Genomic DNA, 6,724 nt, shown 5'->3' with positions numbered 1-6,724 from the left:
ACATCATCTAATGGTTAATAATTTTTTTACACAATCTTTATAATATGCCAACTAATATGAATAATATACTTGGTTCAGTGCCCCAAAGTCAGGGCCTCTTTTCCCTTAAGGTGGTGGACTACTTTCCCACCACTTGTCCAATCCTAACTTTGGGGGCAATGCTCAACAGCAGACCATCTAAATGGCACTGTGATCATAGAACTGATACTCTGGGGTTGAAAAACTGTCCCAATATATTTGACTAAAAAAGTTAGTGTCAGAATGTTCTGGAAAATACATTTTAGTTCATGTTCAAGTTGACTGAAACTCAGAGAACTTTCAGAGAAGCACAGCTTTGGGAAGATCAATATGAAGTAACTTTTCCCACTTATTGCTAAAGGATTCTAAAGTATACTCTAGTCCATGGTCGGCTTCATCTGCACTTGTAATGGTTTTCCAATAATACGGTAGCTTGATGTTGTCATTTTAAGTGGAAATCCACTCTAATCAAATCTTAAGTTGCTGCTCCAGTGTTTGATGAACTCCAGACATTTGTGCCTGCTGCTCTTTTTCATTGATTAAAAATCTCCTAGCAGGTCACACGATCTTATCCTATTCAGCAATCAAAAAGCATTTGGTTCCTTGCCAACGGGAGGGAGGAAATAGAAACGGGTGTGATGACCTGTTAAAATCAGTGAGCTTTATATCTAGAGGACCTAATGCATGGAAATATTTTGCTACTTTCTGAGTTCTTTCCTTTGAATAGATTTTAAATGTGTTAAAATGGGATTATTAAAGATGCTCTTTATTTCAGAGACTTCCTAAGATCTTCCTCAAATTCAGTACAGCTTCTGGAGTCTTAAACCTATCTTGCTTGGCTCAAAGCCAACTCACTTCTAGGAGTCAGTCTCTTTCTTGGGGATGGGAAGTGGGAGGGTAAGTAAAGTTAACAGCTATTTCCTTCTTCCTTCCCTTCATTTTTCCATCTATTTATCTTTTCTTCCTTTCTCCCTTCATTACTTCCTCCTTTTCTTTCCTTATTAGGAGCAGCCCTGGCAGGAAAACACACAAACCAAAACCACTCCAAAAAAACCCAAACAATAACACCTGTCTATATCTTTGTTGGTCAAGTCTGGAGTTGCCCTAGAGGTGGGTAGGCATTTATACTTGCTGTCAATTTGGTGACTGATTATTGCTGGAGAGGAAGAGGTTCCTTGGTCAGGGACGTGGCACTACTACTGCTAGAGGGAGGTATATGCTGGGGACTGATCAAAAACATCCACGGTCTTGTCTTGAGAGGACCAGTGAGGATCCCCTGGGGTAAATCCTAGAGGCACGGAGAAAACATCATTGAAAGGTGGGTCTGTCATACACACTACAGATCACTGGCACCTGGCAGTGGCAGAGAAGCAGAATTCAACTGGTGTCATTGGGTAGCAGAATCATCAGTTGTGACGGTGACCACGAGATATTAAGGGCTAGCCTTTCTCTCTCACTTTCCTGTGACTTCGTAAGCTCTGAGATTCCTATAGAATCTGATAGGGGAGGGACCTCCAAGAATGACTCTTAGTGAGTGCTCTATCAGCTAGGAATGTGAGGGCTCAGAACTAAGTTGAATTTAATTTAAAAAAGCCAAACAAAAATGTGCTGTTTCTTCTACCAAAGCAATCAGGAACAAATTCATGCCTACTGCAAATACATTAAAAAAAAAAAAAGGGGGCGGGGGAGATACATCCAATCTCTGGGAATTGGGATGGGGTTCAGAGGAGAGTTCACTTTATACTTAAAATGTATGTGTACGTGTGTGTATCTGGGTGAAGGGAGAATAATCCTTTCTTTTCAAAATAAAAACAAAAGTCAATTTGGGTTGAGAAGAGGATCTGGAGATGTGTAGATACCTTCAAAGGCATCAGGACCAGCCCGAAGCCTGATGTGTATTCTTAGGATGACTTTGAGAGCCTGGAAGCCCTAGATTCAGACAGAGCTTTGAAGGGGATAAACTAGGAGAAATGCAAAAGTGTATGATCTCCTCTACTCATTATCCAATTCCACAAAGAATGTTTGCAAGTATGAATATTTTATACTGTGATAAACTGCAATTATGTGACCAATTAAATATCATTTATTTATTTATTCAACATTTAATGAATATTTATTGGTTGCCTGTTATGTGCCAGGCACTTTTCTAGGCACTTAGGGTACATAGCACAATAAAAACAAACTAATTCTGCTCCTTCTGCCTATTTTAATTGAGTTTTTTTGTGCCTCCACACTGTTGGTATGGGATATACCATTCTATACTGTTTATCACACTGTATTAAAATAATCAGTTTATGCAATTTCAGTTGAAAACAGCTTTTATAATAGAAAAGCAGAAAATGTGAAAAGATGAGAATAATGGATTTGAGTACATAAAAGTTAGAAACTGCACAGAAATGAAAATAAAACATCAAAGAAAATGATAAAGGAGAAATATTTGCAACATAAATGACACATTGGTTTTCTATCTGTAATATATAAAGAGTTCTTCCAGGACACTAAGCAACAAATCAATAACCAGTTGAGAAATCTCCAAAGGGCACAGACAGAAAATGTACTAAAGAAGAAATACATAGTAATAAATATATTTAAACTTTTTAAACATTTATGCTCACTAGTAACCAAGGAAAAATGTAAATCTAAGCAACAAGGTGCCATCTCTGGCTATCGAGAATTGGCAAAGACTAAAATTCTAAAATTCTCCAGTTCTAAGTCTTTTTTTCCCCCTTCTTTCTTTGTTTTTAATGGGGGTAATAGGGATTGAACCCCATTATACTAAGCATCCTAAGCATGTACTCTTCTACCACTCAGCTATGCCTTCCCTGCAAGTCTCTAACAGTTTCTCAACTTCCATACTGTTGACATTTTGGGCAGAATCATTCTTTGTGGTGGCCGGCTGTCATGTGCATTGTAGGATATTTAGCAGCATCCCTGGCCTCTCCTCGTGAGATGCCAGTAGCATCCCTTTCCTGTTGTGAAAACCAAAAATGTTTTCAGGCATTACCAAATGTCCTCTGCGAGGCATAATCACCCTGAGTTGAAAACCACTGCTCTAAACATATGGAGGTATTTGGCATTCTTCCAACTCATCATCACCTCTCTTACACTTTGAGATCTGTGCACATTTTCTTTCTTTCTTTTTTTTTTCTGCAAGAAGCTTTATTGTTTCCATTTGGTCCCAGGCTTGGGCGAGGGTTCCAGGGTGGTTAAAAAGCTGCCTGGTGACTGCAGAGAGACGCTTCAGGCGGAAGCCCTGACACCAGAGCAGCTGGGTTACAGAGGCTCCTAGTTGTGCTTGAGGGTGAGCCTTTCGAATAGGTACTCACCCAGCCCAGCCTGGGGACCAGCCAGCCTGCGGAGGTTAGTCAGGAGGGAGCCCATCTTGATGAGTTTCACCTGCTCATCCCGGAAGTGGCTCTCCCGGAAGTGCCAGGGCTGAGGGTCTGCGCGGGCAGAGCCCAGGGCACGCAGGTCCCAAAGGGCCTGGTTCAGGTTCTTCTCCACGAGAATGGCAGCTTCCATAGCGTCCTGGGTTTTCCCCTACTCATCTTGAGATGGCTTCGGACGTCCTGGAAGACGGCGCGGCTGTGGTGCTGGTTTTGCGTTTTCAAAAGACGCTGGGCGCGCTCGCATTTCTCCTCAGCCAATTTGTGGGAAAAGTGGCCCACACCATTGTGGTTGAAAAACAGAAGCTCAAAGAGAGGCAGGTGTAGGGGGCCCGCAGATGCATGTTGACCAGGCAGTTGCCGGCAGCCTCCACCTCAGTAGAATAATTCTGACGCATCTGGGAGCTCGTGGTTGGTTCTAATAAGGCGCTAAGTTCAAAAAATGCTATTGGCTAGTCCCAGAGGCCGAGGATAGCAGAGTGGATGGTTCTGAATGCTGCCACTGGAAAAAAGGTTGGAGGGTGGTTGGAGGCTGGAGCAAGGGGCGTCCCTGGGTCTGTTCCATCCCAACACAGTTGAAGGAAGAGACAGTTTCATGGGACCACCCAGTGCACTGCCCAGGTCTGCGCACATTTTTCCTCCAGTGCATTTCCTTTCCTACTCTTATCATCCTTCATGTTTCTGCTGAGGTTTTTGTGGATAAGTTGGCCCTGGTTTCAAAAAGATGTACAATGCCTGTCTTGGTCACTACTGTACACAGAATGCATACTATTAAGTAGGTGTTTAATAAATAGTTCTCAAATGGATAAATGGATTACAATTTTAATATTCTGGAAGCATTTCTAAAGATTTGAACCACAAAAGAGTTCAAAATAATTTTAACTAAGTCAAGATAGACTCATTTCATTAGATTTTTTCCCCTAAATTCATTTGTGCTTTAGTTTTGACCTACTTGAAAAATATTCTGCATTCTCTCATAGTATTTATTATTAAAATATTTGTGGTAGGATTTAAAAAAAATTTTAAATAGATCCTTGGTCATCTAGCCTTCCATTTCATTCTGATATTAAATACTTGTGGTCAAACTGAAAATACAGGCCCATGGTATATATCAGATGACCTTATGTGGATTCTTTCATAATTTTCTACCCGCTTTCTTTTATTTTGCAAAATAAGGCTATAATAGGTCAATTTGCAAGTCTGGTAGGATGTGTAAGCATTAACTGACAATTAAGAGTTCATTTTGCTGTGCTGATACTTAGAATTGTGATTTTGACAGTTTTGTGAATTTGTAATGTTGTCAATTTACCTATCAAGCACCACCATATTGATCTACGCTAACCAGCATATATTCCCTGCCCTCAAGGAGTTTGAAGATTAGTGGTGCTAGTCTTAAAACAGTTTCCTTCCTGGGATTAAAATGCATGCTTATAGTCAGCTCTCTGTATTCACAGGTTCCAAAAAGAATTCCAGAAAGTTCCAAAAAGTAAAACTTGAATTTACCGCATACTGCCAACTATTTTTACACTGCAATTACAACTGTTTCTATAGCATTTACATTATGTCAGGTATTATAAGTAATCTAGAGATGATTTAAAGTATATGGGAGGATGTGCATAGGTTATATGCAAATAATAATACATCATTTTATGTAAGGGACTTGAGCATCCTCGGATTTTGGTATCTGCAAGTGGATCCTAATCCCTTATGGATACCGAGGGATGACTGTACATTAGTAATCAAAGGCCTACTAGGTATTTATGGAATAAGAGCAAAATAATTGGCAATCTTGGGAGAAGAGTGCATCACAATTGTGTTTAAGCCAGGCAAACTACTGTTCTACTCTATAGTACATCTTTCTAGGGGACAAAATATTTATGTCCTCCTGCTCCTTTAAGTGCCATTCAAAATGTTATTTTTCTGCAACTGAGAGTCATGTCATTGTCCTTCTTGAATTAAATATTTTATACTTTTGTAACATGTTGCAATTCCCCTGAAGACAGATATTATTCACTGATAGCATTTTAGGCTGTGTGATTCGTGATGACATGGCCAAAAGCTCTTTCATTTCATTAATAACATTTCTCCCTTGGTAGGAGGGATAATCTTTAAACAGGTTTCCCATCCTGTATTAAATCTTGTTTGATTCCACAAAAAGTGTGGCTTAATTTGGTTTCTATGAGTCAGTTCTCACCTCAATTAAGCCTCCCCTAATCCTTGTTGGTCAGAATCAATTGCTTCTTTCCCGGAGCTCTCCCAATAGGGTATTTGTGTCTCTATTTAGTACTTACTTACTCTGCTTTAGTTCTTTGCCTAATTGTCTTATCTGTTACTGAAAGGAAGAAGGGATTCTTATTCATCTCTGTGCTCCCCTAAGCCCCTAGCATATGCCTTGCACATAGTAGGTTTCAAAACATTTTTGCTGGATTAAAAATAATTTCTAAGATGAAATAGAATTTGTAATACCCATGATATCCTCAGACCTTAATGCATATTTTAAGAAAGTATACATTTTAACAGTGTGGGTGTGTGAGAGTATCTGGTAGAACTCTGGTGTAAAATCTGTCTAGTTTTTTTTTTTTTTTTTTTTCAAGCAGGATTTTCATCAGCCAAGCAGCTTTTAGTGTTCGCAACCTTATCACTACCGGCAGTAAATTTCTTTGAAAATGCCAAGTGAGGGTCATCAGGCTAATGGATTTATCCACTATGATATTCTAGGAAATTATGCCATCCAACTTGCCAGAAGTTGCTTCAAGGTCAAATACTGAAATATCTAAGTAGATTACAAGAGTGCCTGGAAGATTCTTTTTTGACAGTCTTGTCTATTTCTACAACTCTATTCCTGACTCTGGTTACATATTTCTACTATCCAGGGTGAAGATGTACTTTCTTTACCACTCTTTCTAAGTACAGTTAGGATCCGGCAGTTATGTGAATTTTCAGCTCACTGGATATTTCAGAAAATTTTACCCTTTTGGCAAGCACTTCTTTGACTCTAAGGAACAAGGAATAAAATCAGGAAGATGAAAGAGTAACATTTCATTTGGAATGGCTTCCCACAGAAGAGTGAACTCTGATCAGGAATTAGAATATGATCACATAGGTGCACTGAACAGGCTGAACAACCTCTCTTCTTACTGATTCATGTGTAATGATTAGCAGGTATCGGACATCTTGCAAGACAGTGGAAACATCCAGCTCCCCCTCCATCAGAGCCTCTGAAAACATGATCCTTGCCTGCCCACTTCCTGGCCAGTTATTCACTCAAGACAAGTCTTCAATCACCTGGCCAATTAGAAAACACAGCACTAGCTACCTGG

General features: G+C 39.7%; 1 pseudogene; it reads right to left on the bottom strand.

Moving 5' to 3' along the window:
- Window positions 1-3,303: 3,303 nt before the first annotated feature.
- On the bottom strand, window positions 3,304-6,632 carry LOC105065944 (ferritin light chain pseudogene; annotated as a pseudogene).
- Window positions 6,633-6,724: the final 92 nt, after the last annotated feature.

The sequence above is a fragment of the Camelus bactrianus genome, chromosome X, assembly GCF_048773025.1.
Source record: "Camelus bactrianus isolate YW-2024 breed Bactrian camel chromosome X, ASM4877302v1, whole genome shotgun sequence".
Taxonomy (NCBI): Eukaryota; Metazoa; Chordata; class Mammalia; order Artiodactyla; family Camelidae; genus Camelus; species Camelus bactrianus.
This window is presented reverse-complemented; position numbering and strand designations above follow the sequence as displayed.